A 15,415-nucleotide genomic window follows, 5' to 3' on the forward strand; every position below is an offset into this window, starting at 1 on the left:
CAAACCGTGTAGTTCTTTGGATCCACTGAGAGTTTTCCAAGGTTCAAAGAGATTTCCATTGGCAGAGCATGACTATCTTGCCTCCCTCCTTATGCGGCAGTCAAAAATGCCCCCTGAAATGCTCTGCTGTGGTCAGGGGACTTCTAAGAATATTGTGAGTAAATTGATAGGTCTACAGTAGAAGGGGGAAATTGATGACCTCCGCCCTTGCAGTAGATTGAAACTTTTGCATAGAGTTCTTGTGAAATGCTGTTCAATTTTCTAGAATGTTCAAAATGGGAATTTTGATATTGTATAATTCTTTGAAAAGTGAATTCATCTGAAAAACAATGCTTGTATCTAAATACCTGGGGAACATACTGCAGGAAAAGATACCCTGAAGCTTAACAAAAGATTGCTTGTTACATTTTTTCGGGGATGGCCTCCGCCACTCCCTAAACAGGTGGCAGACTACCCCCCCCCCGAACTGGCTTACCAGTTGGAACACACTGATGCACCTGGCAGGCCCAACCGGCTCCCGATACAGGGGATGAGCTCCCGCTGACACCAGTTGAGATGCGGCGACTCGCCAAGCAGGCTCGGACGGCTCCCAATGCAGAGGATGAGTGACAATACTAAGAGCAGGCCAGGAGGCAAGGGGGATGAGTCCCCAACAATGTGGCCCCACTGTCTTCCCTGCTGACCTTGTCAGCTGCGCTGGAGAGCTAATCGGCAGATGATGGGCTGAGAAGCCGCAGCTGCGCTGCAGGGCTTCCTACTGGCTTCCAAGCCCCAGGACCAGCACCCCACAGCTGCAAATGCTGCCACCCCAGCTTGAGCCAGGAAGACCTGCCCCCAGGGCCGGCATGCTCTTGCAACCCACCAGGAGGCTGGCGATTCGCCAGGGGCTTAGCTAGCCCAGGAGGGCTTTGGACGGGGGTGGGAGCAGCAAGGAAGGGCAGGAGATGGCTCCTGTCAGCAGCCGATGCTGGGGAAGATCCCAGGCATGTGGCCACACCTGGCCCAGGTGCTGGACTTCACCTTGGGGGCAGGGTTGTGGGAGCTGAGGTGGGGATGGCACTGGGGGAGGTATAAAAGGAGGGCTCCATACCCTGGCCAGGGTGGAGAGAGGAAGTCTTTCCCTGATGTAAGAGACAGCTTCTGGGGCAAGCACTGGACATAGAGGCACTTTGCCTAGCACTAGAGCACACCCATTCTGAGGCCTGTGGAAGAACCCTCTTTTGCCCCCAGGGTCCTTGATCCAGGCTGAACAGGTGGCCAAAGCCAGGGAAGGCAGGATGGACCCACACACCAGGGCCAGCACGGCCCAACCCCCTTCTGCATCGCTTACGGACCTGGTGGTCTCTGACAACATTAGCTTTGCACTAATGTGAAGTGAACTAGGACATATTCAGATATGAAGAGATTACTCCTAAAATTCGCATAGTAAGTTATTCATTGTATTGCTTTAGAAAGTTGCTATGAAATCCAATGAATAGTAAGGAGATCCATTGATAGGCTTCCCTAATACCTTACAAAATTTCTGATGCTGGGTTTTGGTAATAGGTCTGGATCTTACATAAGGAAGTGGACTGTGTATGTCTGCCTTGATGATTTTTGCACCTACCATGTTTAGATCTATGTTCATTCCAAATATTTTACTTCCAGAAATATTTGCAGCTTTCTCTTACTTGTTAAGTATTATAGACAAAACACGGGACAATGTTTTTGGGCTACTTGTGAATAGCATCAGCTGGGAGAAAGTTACGGTCTTGATATCTAAAATACAATGAACAATACATAATTTTGTGATGGTTTCATACGTTCTGTATTCTGCTGAAAGCAGAAAGGGAATTTCAGCCCTTTCCTCCTCCTCACTACAGCCTGTGTAACTGTGCAACCCTGCAGCCTGCCATCTGCAACCCTAGAAATCTGTAGGTTGAAAATGGGGTGGGGTGTTCCTGGTGGGTAGCTGTGTTGGTCTGTAGTAGAAAAGCAAGATTCAAGTCAGTGGCACCTTAAAGACCAACTATATTTCCAGGATCTGAGCTTTAGAGAGTCAGAGCTCCCTTCATCATCAGTGTCTTTTGCTGATGGGTCACTGGATACAATCTGTTGAATTGAGATTTGTTTTGGGATATTGAAACCTATCAGCTCTTTGTTCAGTATCCATGTCACGAAGTCATAGGACTTAGGGCTTTTTTCAGTTATATATATGTGCACATGCATGTGTGCTTACGTAATATACTCATCTATGACAAAATAGACTGGCAGAATATTCCTAGTAGTGACAATAGAGAGCTCGAACTGCTCTTTGAAAACTTACAGTTGATTATCATCACTTATTGAGCCAGTGACAGACTGGTACATCTGTACTGGCAAAGAATGTTGACATGTAAAATGAGTCTCTTCACAGCTTAATGCAGGTGCCTGGCCTAATTAGTAAAAATGATGCAAAAGCGATGTGCAGGCCAGAACACAGTGCGATGTCTCAGTCATAGTTACCGAGTCTTAATCTTTAGTCGTAGAGGTTTCCATAGTTTTGGTTAAACTTTAGTACCACCTACTTGACATAGTAATTGGACTGTCAGTCTTCTGCAAGGCTATAGGGAAATAGATTTGAAATTTTGACAGTGCTGTAATGTTTAGGAATGCCAGAATTTGGCTTCTTTTGCAAATACAGAATTGGTGGAACTTGGCTTTGAGCAGACAGCAAACTACATGTGGAAGGCATTATCATCTCTTTTGATATTTGTTTATTTACAAAACTTTTATAAGCCTTTTTGCCCAATCAGGGCCACCAAGAGTGGCTAACAATTACAAATAGAGCATTATAAAAACATAGCATAAAACCAAAACTAAAATATATAAGTAAAAACACAAAGAACAATTAAAATATAGGGCAGGAGGCAAAGCAAAAAAAGTTGTTGCCCACTGGGGGAAGACAGCGGTTGAAGGGGACAGACAGATGTCCCTGGGGAAGGAGTTCTGAGGCCCACTTGGGCCCTTCTAACTTCAGGAAGCAGGGGCATCTGAAGAAGTGCCTCAGAAGATGACTGTAGCAGTCAGGTAGGTTTTACTGAGTGTAAGCATTATTTAAGGTATGCTGGTTCCAAACCATATAGGGCTTTAAAGATTAACAGCATCACCTTGAATTGGGCCTGGAAAGAAATTTGGAGCCAGTGCACATGAGCCAGGACTGGGCTGATGTGCTCCCTACGCTCCACTCCAGTCAGCATCCTTGGCTACATCGTTATGTATCATCTGAAGTTTGTAAACACTTTTCAAGAGAATCTCCTCCTAGAGTGCATTGCTATAATCTAATTTCGATCTTATCAGGATATGCACCGCAGTAGCTAGATCTTTTCTGCCCATGATGGGCCACAGGTGGCTAATCAGTTGGAAGCTGGTGAAAGGCACTCCTAGTCACCATCGCATCCAAGAATATGTTTGTGTCCAGGAGCAACCCAAAGTTACATACTTGTTCCTTCGGAGGGAGGGCAACCTCATACAGAACGGGTGACACCTTAAATCCTGGCTCAGTCATCCTGCTCTTCCCTCTTGTTGGGATTAAGCTTTAGTTTATTAGCCTGTATCCACTCTAAACTGCACCCAGGCACTGGTTCAGAGTTTCCTCAGCTTTTCTGGGATTGGCCAAAACCACAAGAAAGAGCTGAGTGTCATCTATGTAATGATGACAACCTAGCCCAAATCTCAGCATGGCATTCCCTAGTAATTTCATGAAAAATGTGGGGGACAAGATGGAGCCTTGTGGGACCCTACATGCCAAATGGCTGAGCAGCAGTCTCCCCACACCAATTTCTGAAACCTATCTTCCAGACACAGCAACCTGTGTTAATCCTGAAAGGCCATACATGAAGATACTATGGTTGATGGTATCAGAAGCTTCTGAGAGGTCCAGGAGAATAGGAGTTGCACTCCCTCTGTTCATTTCTCAGAGCAGGTCATCTTCCAGTATGGTCTAGGTGTGTTAGAGTTTGTTACCTCTATTAAAATGTATGGTAGTGTAACCATCCAAGACCTCACTTTCTAGAACTGCCAAGTAGTGATGGAGAGTGCAAAAATTAAAGGTTAGGTTTTAATGTTGCCTTGTTGAATGCATTCTGTTGTATAGTTTGCATTATGTATAGACAAAGGGCTGCAGCTGACTTTCTAGAAAGCCTTTAATTTGAATATTAATGCTTCCAGGAATAACAGCAGTAAGTTTTGTTTTAAAAACTGGCTGATTTAGACTATTTGACAGCTGAGCTAAACTGTTCACCCTTGAAGGCATGTGGCATATGCCCTTGAAGAAAATTGGCATCTTGAAATAACATCAGCTTCTTGTACCTGCTTTTGGGAGTATTATTTTATATAGCAAGGTATAGAGTTATAGTTGTGTAGGAGTAGTAATTAATATTTACAAATTGCAGTACCAAAATCCATTTATTTTATATTATATACTAAATGCAGGTTATTCATGCTAATTACAAGACAGACTACATAGATTTACTTGCCTAAATTCTCAAACACAATTTTAGGTTCAAAAATAGGTTATTGGATATTAAGAACAGGGAGGCGTTTGCAGTGTTTCAGTTATCCAGTGCAATCCTAAGTAGAGTTACACCTTTGCGAGTTCATTGAACTCAGTGGAATTTGAAGGGTAAAACTCTTTAGGATTACACTGGTAATCTGTCTTTAAAAGTTGCTATATTGATAAGGCATCACAAAAGGAAATCTTTTTTTTAAAAAAATGCTTAAAAGAAAATATTCTAGCAAGTTGTGGTTTTACTTGATTTTAAGGGAAGTTTTTACTAGAACATTAAAAAACCAGCATGGATGTAGTGAGGTAAATAGAATGTTAATGTTTTGGATAGCTTACTGTCAGTGCATGCTAATTAAGCTTGTGATTATAACAGGACCTTAAAAAAAGATTTTAAAACAATGTTCTATATGTCATTTTCCTACCACTATTGCATATATTGTGAATATATATATTGCGTATTGCATATATTTTGCATATATATTGTGAAAAGATGTGAGGTATCTGTTCATGTTTTCTTCATTTTGTATTTTGAACCACTTGGTAGATGAACATTAATAATCAATGCCTTGATTATATTCACCTTAATTATATTGATGGCATAACGCACACACACATTCGACATGTGTCTCTTGCAGAATTGCAAATGCTATACGCTTGGACCAAAGTAATAAAATCCTGGGAAAATGCTTTGTTTTAAAAATTACTAATTGCAAACTAGTAATTTTTACTAGGTTTTTTACCATTTTTTAAAAATGGGGGATGTGTGATCAGCTCTTCTTGCAGCCCCCCCCCATCTAAAATTTTCGATAGTTTGCCTAGCTCATGGTCTGAAGGCAGATGATGTACCAGTTTTGTTGAAGTTTGGGCCTGGATTTGGTCAGTGTCTAGATGGCAGGTCTCCTGGGAACCCTTTCCACATTGCCTTGAGTTTGATGGAAGGTGGTGAAATATGCTTAAATCAGCTTTACAGATTAAATGAAAAGATAGTCAAATAACTGAGAGGCTTCAATGGTTTAGGTGGAGGGAAAGTGTCATTACTCAAACTAAGCTTATGTAAAAAGTTTTGTCTAATAATTTTTGGCTATTAGAATTAATTTACAACTTAAACTTAATTTTTTGTCTACTTGATGCTATCAGTTTGAAGCCTTACAGAGCGTTAAGAGACATGATTAAATGTACAATTTGTTTCAGTTAAATAGGGGAGGAACTGTATAAAGTCAGTTGACTGAGATTTAATTATTTCTTTTATTCCCTGCCTTTCTCCCCAGTGTGGACCCAAAGCAGCTTTCATTGTTTTCCTTTCCTCAATTTTATCCTCACAACAACCCTGTGAGGTAGGTTAGGCTGAGAGTGTGTGACTGGCCTAAGGGCACCCAGTAAGCTTCCATGGCAGAGTAGGGCTTTGAACATGGGTCTCCCAGGTCCTATTGCAAGACTCTAGCCACTACACCACACTAGAGATGGGATAGAGTAGAAAGCACAAAGAGAGAGGATGGGGAACACTGCAAATCAAGCCTAAGTCCTAACATATTTCAAGCTCAAATCTTTTCTTAACTGACCAAACTGTGTTGTGTTGATGTACAAGTTTAATAATGGCATACATTTAATACTGGCATTTATTGTAGTCACAGTAATAACATTTCTGATATCTATAAAACTTTTTAAAGGACTCATCCCCCATTTTTTAAAAACCGTATTACTACTTCTTGTGTGTCTTCTCAGTTACTATAGTTTATTATTTGCTTTTCCCCAGTATTTGGGAATAATGTGGCTCAAACTTAGTTCTGGGAAAAAATTGTCCACTTCTATCAAAAAAGATAGCAAAACCTAACTATTCTTCTGTGTCTTCTGGTTTGAAGAAAACCTCATTTGAAAAAAGAATTACATTTTACCATAGAAAAAAATTCTGTGGCAGCGGCAGCCAAAATGAAATTGTTTTGTTGAAAAAGTAAAAACTTAGCACAAAGACATGTTAAGGACAACAAATATGAACGTTGACAAGAAAACTAGATATGATAATATATTCTTAGTGAGGGGACTCCCTACTGCATCTGCAAATCCTTGAACCACTTTTTGTACTACCCTCGTAGCAAATAACACCTGTACCCACTCTGACGTAGTGATTAGAGTGTCAGACTAAGATGTGGGAGACTTCAGGATGAAATCTCAACTCTGCCATGGAAGCTTGCTGGGTGCCTTAAGCCAGTCATATACTCTCAGCCTAAGCTACTTCACTAAGCTATTTGTGGTCTATATTATGATGTTAAATAGGTGAATGAAATAAGAACTTAACTATGAATTAAAGTGCAGGTCCAAAAGCAAAGAATTTAGGTCTGAGCCGCTCGTATTCAGTACGCAAGGGGCAGTCTGAAACACTTACTTACTTACTTACTTACTTACTTACTTACTTACTTACTTACTTACTTACTTACTTACTTACTTACTTACTTACTTACAAGATTTTTACCTTGCCTTTCCATCCTTACAGGGCCATCAAGGCGGCTAACAAATTAAAACATGAATTAAGTCTCTTGTTAAAAACCATTAAAACAGCACACAAATACATCATTAAAGCAATATAAAACCAGAGCTTAAAATGAATATGAAAGATAAAAACAGTTAAAACATTGGGGAAGAAGGAAGGACCATTGGGGGAATGCCAGATGAGACAAAAAAGTCTTCACTCGCTGGTAGAAGATGGCAACAGAAGGGGACAAGTTAATCTCCTTGGGGAGAGAGTTCCAAAGTCTTGGTGCCCTTACTGAGAAGGGTTGCCAGGTCCCTTTACCCTCCTGGCTGTAGGGGGGAGGTCCTGGCACTCACCTTTCTAAACTCCTCACACATGCGCTTCTGGGATCGTTTGGGGCCCAAATTGGCCCACTGTGAAGCGCAGGAGTGTTCCCAGGGCAGCACAACAATGTTCCAGAAGGGGCAGCATCATGCTGCTCTGGGAGTATACATACATACCCTGGTTATAACCAGGAAGGCTGAGCTAGCTAAAAAGTTGAAGCTGCTAAAAGGCATTCCTGGCCACAGCTGCCACCTGCTTATCCAGACAAGAGCATCTCTAGACTATGGACCTGTTCCTTCAAGGGGAGTGCAACCCCATCCAGAACAGGTAACACCTTAAATCTTGGGTTGGACATCCCACTCACCAGTAGCTTCTCTATTTTGTCAGCATTAAGCCTCAATTTATTAGCCTACATCCACTCCAAAACTGCCTCCATGCACTGGTTCAGGGTTTCTACAGCCTCCCTTGGTCATCTAGAAGCATGAGATAGACTTGAATGACATCTGGATATTGGTGACAGTCCAGCCCAAATCTCTGCATGAATAACTAGTTCTGGATGACTCTGGTCAGGCCTGATTCAGATATAGGCATGCCCTTAAGAAGCCCTAAGCATCTAGTTAACTTTCCTGTATCAAATTATTTAACTCCTAGCAATAGTTACAGCACAGATAACGTCTTAGGTTCATTACCAGGTGTTGTGCATAAGTAATACAATTATTTAGTCTCTGTTTCCATTTTAAGCCTTTATTATTGCAAAATAATTTAGTATTCTTGATATCAACTCTATCAACCGAAAATCATACCATCCGTTATAACTACATAGATCATTAAAGGAGAGCAGTTACATGAGTCCAAAACAGTATCTTACCCAAAGATACGAAGGTCACAGGCAAGGGAGCCTCTTTTTAAGAAGAAGCCCGCGATTAGTTTAGCTTGTCATATTTATAGAGTTTCTGAACCTTTTCTTAATAATAGCTGCTTCAGAGACTCAAATTCTTGGCTAACTTACTATCTTTATTATTTTATACACCAAACAAGATTTTCCATACTTGAAACATTATCTTGAAACATATAACAATAGCTGGATCATTCTTGCCACTTTTTGTATTCACGAAGTCTTTCTCATACATCTGAGTATCTTTTGGGCCTCCATCAATGTAACTGTCCTTGAATAATGTTGCCTGCATCTATGAAGTTAGACATTACTGCATTCTCAGATACTCCCTGCACCTGGGCCTTGGTACATTGTATGCATTAGTATGAGTTAGAGGGTTCTTCTAATCTCTACATGGCAATATAACTGTGTAACTTAGGCCCCTCTCCAAGGTTGTTTTATTCTAGGCTTCTAGACTCCCTTAGTGGCCTAGTTACGGGGCTGGGCTAGCCCAGTTGTTGTGTGCATAGGTGTCTTGACTAACGTTTGTCATATCCAGCTATTGTCTCCCTATAGTTCTAGCAATATCTATGACTTAGTGGTTTCATGTACATGTTACAAAGCATAGGGGACAAGATGGAGCTTTGAGGAACCCCGTAGACCAAAGGCCAAGGGGCTGAGCAGGAGTCCTACAACACCACCTTCTGAAACCTGCCCTTCTGGTAGAACTGGAACTACTGCAGAACAGTGCTTTCCACTGTCTGGAAAGGCAGTCCAGAAGGATACTGTAATTGATGGTATCAAAATCTCGTGACAAGTCCAAGGGAGTTAACAGAATCATACTCCCTATGTCCATCTCCTGGTACAGGTCATCCACCGGGGTGACCAAGGCTGCTTTAGTCCCATAACCTGGCCTAAAACGATATTGGAAATAATCTAAATAATTTGCCTCATCCTGGAAAGCTTGAAGTTGTCTAGCCACCACCCATTCAGTCATGTGTTGTGTTTTGAAAGAAGTACTGACTTGATGCAGTTATGGTAGAACTAAACAGCTGCTCCTTTTGTATAACATAGGATGTACTAGTAGCAATTGGGATCAGTCTACTATTGTTAAAGTACAGAGTGAAGTGTCTTTCTGAATAATGTAGTGGTAGATACTAGCAATTTTCTTACTCTAAGTCAACAATAAAAGGAATTACTGCAGTGGAATTAGCCATGCTGTTTAATCAAGTTTTATGTAAACCGTTTTATGTAAAGTTCAACTTTTGAATGGGTTGCGTGCCTTCATAGACTGCCATTGGAGGGAGCTAGCTATGTGTTCTAAGGTTTAGAGGGGAAAGCATTGGTTCTTTTTCTAGTAAGAAACAATGAAACAAAAATGAAGAAGGAACTGGCTGATGCATGGTGTTTCTGGTTATTAATACTTGTCATGGAAACACCTATACTAGTCAAATTTTGATCCTGTTATTGCTAACTATTGCTTATTGCTACCTATTTTCTCTGTGGTGTTTGGAAGAAGTTTTAGTTTTGTTGTGCTGATAACATGATGCCAAATGTAAAGATTATAGAACAAATAAATGTATTAATGTTTACCATGGGAAAAAAAGAATTTTGTGCGGTGTGTTTGGTAGTTTGTAGATATGGAGGAAAGACTTAAAAGACACTAAAATCTTTGTAGCCTTCCCTTAATGTTTTGTTTTGGAAGCAGATATATGACTTGTGATGTGATCCTAAAATGTGCTGTGCTAGCAAATAAGTGTCTTCCCATTTTGCCCAAGACAGTGTTCTGCATAGCTGGAAAGCTTGCAAAATTGCCTCATTTTCTTTTTGATGTATCCTTTTCTACAGCCCTCACAAAGCAACTTTAAGATGTTTGTTTTTCAAAGCTCAGTTTTAAAGTGTTTTGAGATGAAATTTGTAAACAGTCCAAGGTATTCTTGTAAGATCAGAAAACAGCAATGAGCCTGGATTTTTCTTAGTGACTTTCAATTCTTGTACATCTTTAAGAAAGTACAACAGAAGATTGTCTACTGCAGTAATGGGAAGTTACTGTTCTCTTTCCACCAAAGTGCTTGCTTCCTTTATGCTTTCCTCCCCCCCCCCAAGGTAGAGTGACAAGAGCTGCTGTAGCACTATCCTCAGATGGTGGTGGCAGTACCAACATAGATGAAGGGAAATGTTGTGATGAGAAGGTAAGCGATCAAAATTTTTTCTTTCTAGAAGTTGCCAGATTCTGGCTTCCCTATCTCTTAATTAAGACAGGCCTTTGGATGATGGTTCATAGGGTTTCTGTAATACTTTATCTCCTGCTTATAAAAATGGTTTGCATTTTAATAGCGTCATTGTGCTATTTATCACTTTGAGGGCATGTTTGAAAAATTAGAAAGCGATGGAAGGGTGGAAAGAGACAAGGACATAGACCATTGAGATGTTAACTTGTAGTAGTAGTTCACAACAAATGAATAGGCAAGCAGCAATCTGCATGACTTCGGATGAGCTATGCTATAAGATAGTACTTAAAGTGCTTCTTTAACTCCTAGTTATATTTAAGTGGCATGCCGAAGGCTGGTGATGTGGTGGGTTTTCCCACTTTTTATTCATTGTAATGGGAATAGTAAACTGTTGGTAATTGAATTGTAAAATAAAGTGTGGTGGTCATTCTGTAGTGTACTTTCAGTGGTCATCTAAGATAATTCCTTTATGATTATAAAGCATAGGTTGTTTTGCACTTAGCATACCATTTAGTCTAAAATGCTGCTTCGTGGTTGAACCCAAAGTCATGGAGACTTGATTTTTTTGCAGCTATTTAAAACTGCAAAAATTTAAATAAAATTGACATACTGCTTGTTGTCATCTGGCAGTGATAAAGGTTGCAATTCCATGTTGTTCTTTAATGTGCTTTCAGTGAATGTCTGATTTGAGATGCCAGTTTACAAGGATGTACAGTAAAAATTTTGGTCCATAGTGTACTTTCTGTTAGTATGTGTGTAAATAATAAATGCTAAATTTATTTAACATTTGTAAATGGCATCATTTCAGCACTTCATTCATAGCAGTGGCTTCCTCTTAGTGACACTTCAGTAAAAGAAGCAAATAGATAACAAATACTTTTTTCTTCATGTTATACTTCTTAAAAGTCATATTCCTGATTTTATTGATTTTTTTTTTTAATAAATTTTTTATTTTTCATAGCTACAAAACACTACACAAAACTATCACAAGGAAAGGGGAGAGGGAAGGGACAAAGGGGGGGTGGAAAAAGAAAAGGGGGGGAATGAACTACAAACACTAAACACTACACTTCAATGTTTCCCTTCATACTGTCAATACAAAAATAGCTCCATAAAATAATGATGGAGTGGTTAATCATACAGAGAATAAACATTTCAAATTCTGGTTAAACTTTCCTCCCCCTTCTAGGTCCCGGACGCAATTCTCTCTGTGCAACTGCTGTTGCGATGCTCTCCTCCTCCCCCCCCCCTCCGGCTCCTCCTTTTCTTCGTTCTTGGTGCAGCAGAGTTCTGGGTTTTTATTCTCAAAATCCTTTAGTTGATCTTCTGATAATATCTTATAGGCCTGATCTTTATATCTGAACCATATTCCTTCCGGGAATAACCATTTGTACTTTATTCCATGGTCCCTCAGAAGTGCTACAAACTTTTTATATTTAAAACGCCGTTTCCGGACTAGAAATGGAACGTCCTTCAAAATCTTGACTTTCAAACCCATAAAGTCCAAATCCGCATTGTATGAGTTATATAGGATGGTGTCCCGAATCTTTTTAGATGAAAAGTCAATAATGATCTCACGAGGCAACTGTCGCTTTGTTGCATATTTTGAAGAAGCCCGACGGACCTCCAAAATGGCGCTTTTAACCTCTTCTTTAGTCGTCCTCGCGGGTGTCGCCAGTAATTCCGAGACCAAATCCCACAGATCCTCATTTTCCTCCTCTTTCACGTTTTGGAGACGCAAAATTGTCTGCGTTCGTTCCACCTGTAGCCCGATCAGCTGGTTCTCCACCAACTTCAGGTCCTTTTTTGTAGCCTTCACAAGTGACGCACTTTCCAGAGCAGACTTTTCTGCCCCCCCCCGCTGCTGCCTTAATGGTTTTCACCTCGCTTTCAATTAAGCCCACCCTTTGATCAGTTTCGTTCAGCTTGTCAACAAAGGGTTTTATAGCTTCCACCACCGCCCTGCGTACCAACTCTTCGAGCGACTCCCCCTTCTGCAAGGTAGCCGAGATTGACTTACCGAGAGCGGGACTTTGCCTCTTTACTGCCATTTGGGGGGGGGGCGCCAACAAAATTCTGGAACTCAACGAAGGGGAAGAGCGAGTCTTCTTCAGATCAACCTCTCCTTCACAAACGCTTGTAGAACAGAAGGGATTCGCTTGTTTACAGGCTTCCGCCTGTTTCTTTTACTTGCCGTTTCTCGTTGCCCGGCGGCACTCGAGGCGCCGCGCACATCTGCCGGCCTCCATAGGGACAAACGGGCAATTCCCCCCCCCCGCATTGATTTCGGGGAGTTCTTCCCGCCGCGTCCCGGACCCTGGCTCCCTCCCTGGGAGTCCTGGGGGCTAATCCTTGTGGGTCAGCCACCCGGTCAGGGTGCCCGGTCGTTTCCTCCCAGACCAGCCGAGAGGAGCGTCCGGCATGGCTGAGAAAACGAAACCGAATCCTGATTTTATTGATTTTTTAAGGCTTATGATTAACTCAATTTGCCTAGTTGCTGAGGACAGATAAAAATCATTAGGAAATCCTTTGCAACCACTCTGGACTTACTCAGAACATGGTTATAGAGGTTACATGCTGTCTTCCCCCTTTTATCTTTTGAAATACTGTGCATAGCCTCTGTGCTGTAACCCTGTTTAACTTTGTGAAAGTTGAATGCACATCTACTTTTCCCTTCTAAGCCAAAAACCTATAGATGCTAGGATAGAAGTAACTATTCCCTTTCTATCATGTTATCTGGTGATATGATAGAAAAGGACTTGAAAGTGCAGATAGGTATTTTGTGTCGTATTATTTCACAAGGCCATTGTAGCTGAATTCATGGCCTTCCTCATCAACTGAACACCATAGATACTGTGGGTGGAGATTTTGAGTAATTTTGGTTTCTGTTTTTATTTTTTGTAAAAAATGAAAATGTTAGGGAAAAATGAAATGTATGCAGTTCTTTATTTTGTAAACATATCTTATTGCTTTAATATCTTTATAATTTATTCTGAAAATGGCCCCAGATTATGGATCCAAAAATCTGCACTGTGGGGCCACTTGCAGCTGGGGGAGAGTTTCTACAAAGTAGGGAGGAAATCCTGAGAAATATCCAAAAAGAAAGCAATTAAGTGGCTTTACAACTCCAAAAACCTTAGCAGCAATGTGTGCACAGGTACATGTTGCAGCTTTAAAAAATTGTCAACTGAGATCTCGCAAGATCATGGTTGGTATAACCCCAAAGCAATCAGCCTACCCCATCATGGTTGGCCTACCCCAAAGCAGTCAGGAGGAGGAGAAAGAAATGGCTGCAGGAGGGATTTGTTAGTGGAGGCTTGGGGGGGGGGCAACAAGGCAGAAGCAGGGGGTGGCGGAAAGGAGGGGGCTCTGATAACAATTATGATAGAAGTATGAGAGGGGTGGAGAGGGGATAGAGGGGGGCCACAGAGTGGAGGGCGGAGAGATGCAAGTGGTATGGAGAGGTCAGCAACCCTAAGCAGAGCCTCCCCTAGCTGTAATACTGTCCCTAGTGGGGGGTATGGTACAAAATGAGATCTCCCCTCCTTGGTAAGACATCTTTTATTCCCTTTATGGTCCCCATTGTTAAGGAGTAATAATAATCACATAATAAGATTCGATTTATATACCGCTCTTCATGACAACGCTTACTCAGAGGACTTTACAAAGTATGTTGTTATCCCCACAACAGTCTCCCTGTGAGGTGGGTGGGGCTGAGAGAGCTCTGTAACTGACTCAAGGACACCCAGCCCCATACTATACTCTTGGAAAGAGTGTAGTATGGGATATCATGAAATATTAATCTAGGTACAGATTTGTTGGGTCAATGTGTCTGTTAGGTATCTCCATCCTTCCTTCACTTTCTCGTGTTTTCTAAACATAGTTTGCTGTGACATCCAGATCAGGCAAATTGTTTTGAACACTTTTTTCCAAACCAAAATTGGTAAACATGGTAGTTTGCAAATTAGTGTGTGAGGCTCCCCCCTCATCAGCGCCCCCACTTGATAGTCTGCCATCCTGCCAGCTCCTCAGGCAGGTGTCCTCCAGCCTCAGATGGGCAGGGAAGCGGATTGCACCATGTTCCTTCTCCTGTTTACAGCACGCTTAAGCTGCCTCGCCCTGCAATTCCCCTGTGGCCTTCACAAGAACTTTAAAGGAGTCCCCTTATCTCCCTGGATCTTCTCCCAGTCCTCACCCAGCCTCCCTGAGTGGCTCTTCTCCTCGTCTATACAATAGGAGAGTTGGGTAGACCTGCAGTCTCATGGCCCCACCCACTCCAGCCCAGGGCAAGGCATTTTTCTGTTCTGTGCCTGGCTCGCCCCTGCTGCTTCTGGAGTCTCCCCAGTGACTCCTGGGCAGCTTGGGGTCTGTGACTGCCCGACTTGTGCTGCTAGCAATCTCCTGTGGAGATTGAACTGAGGTTGAGCTGCCTTGGCAACTGCAGGAGAAGGGTGAGTCAGCTAGGTGGCTGTTCCTGTCTTAATCGTGAAGATGGCCTGGGGCTCTATAGAGGCACCTGCAGCTGAGTTACTGAAAGAGGTGGCGCTGCAGAGCCTGAGGAAGGTGTCTGCTGCTGCAGGGCTGGTAGGGGTGTGTGAGAACAAGAGTATGGTGTTGTCAGACCCAGTGTTTAGGGGCCATGCTGGTTGACACCAAACTACAGTTTGAGATGTCTTGATGAGGAAACCAATTAATGGACAAAGGAGTTTGTGAACTAATTATGGTTTCCTGATCCTCTAATCCTTCATTTTAAGGGTTGTATATTCTTACTGACTTTCAAAGGGATAAGATAAACATATGGTGTTTAGGTCCCTTACTGGCTGTCTGCTGTAATGGGTAAATAAAGCCTCCATGTTTATATGCCTCTGATTTCATTTACTAGGGCAGGAAAACAGGGTGGAGGCTTTGGTATCTTTGTACTGTTTGTAGGCCTTATTCGTTTTTTAGATTTAAATTGCCATTAGGCATTGATGTTCACGTTAATGTAACTAACA

The 15,415-nt window shown here is 41.9% G+C and overlaps 1 protein-coding gene across 1 annotated transcript in view; it reads left to right on the forward strand.

Annotated features, from left to right (window-relative positions):
* The window catches only part of USP9X (ubiquitin specific peptidase 9 X-linked), a 141,649-nt gene that overhangs the window by 5,423 nt on the left and 120,811 nt on the right, over positions 1-15,415 (forward strand). The gene's annotated exons all lie outside the window — the stretch shown is intronic.

Source organism: Eublepharis macularius, chromosome 3, assembly GCF_028583425.1.
Source record: "Eublepharis macularius isolate TG4126 chromosome 3, MPM_Emac_v1.0, whole genome shotgun sequence".
NCBI lineage: Eukaryota > Metazoa > Chordata > Lepidosauria > Squamata > Eublepharidae > Eublepharis > Eublepharis macularius.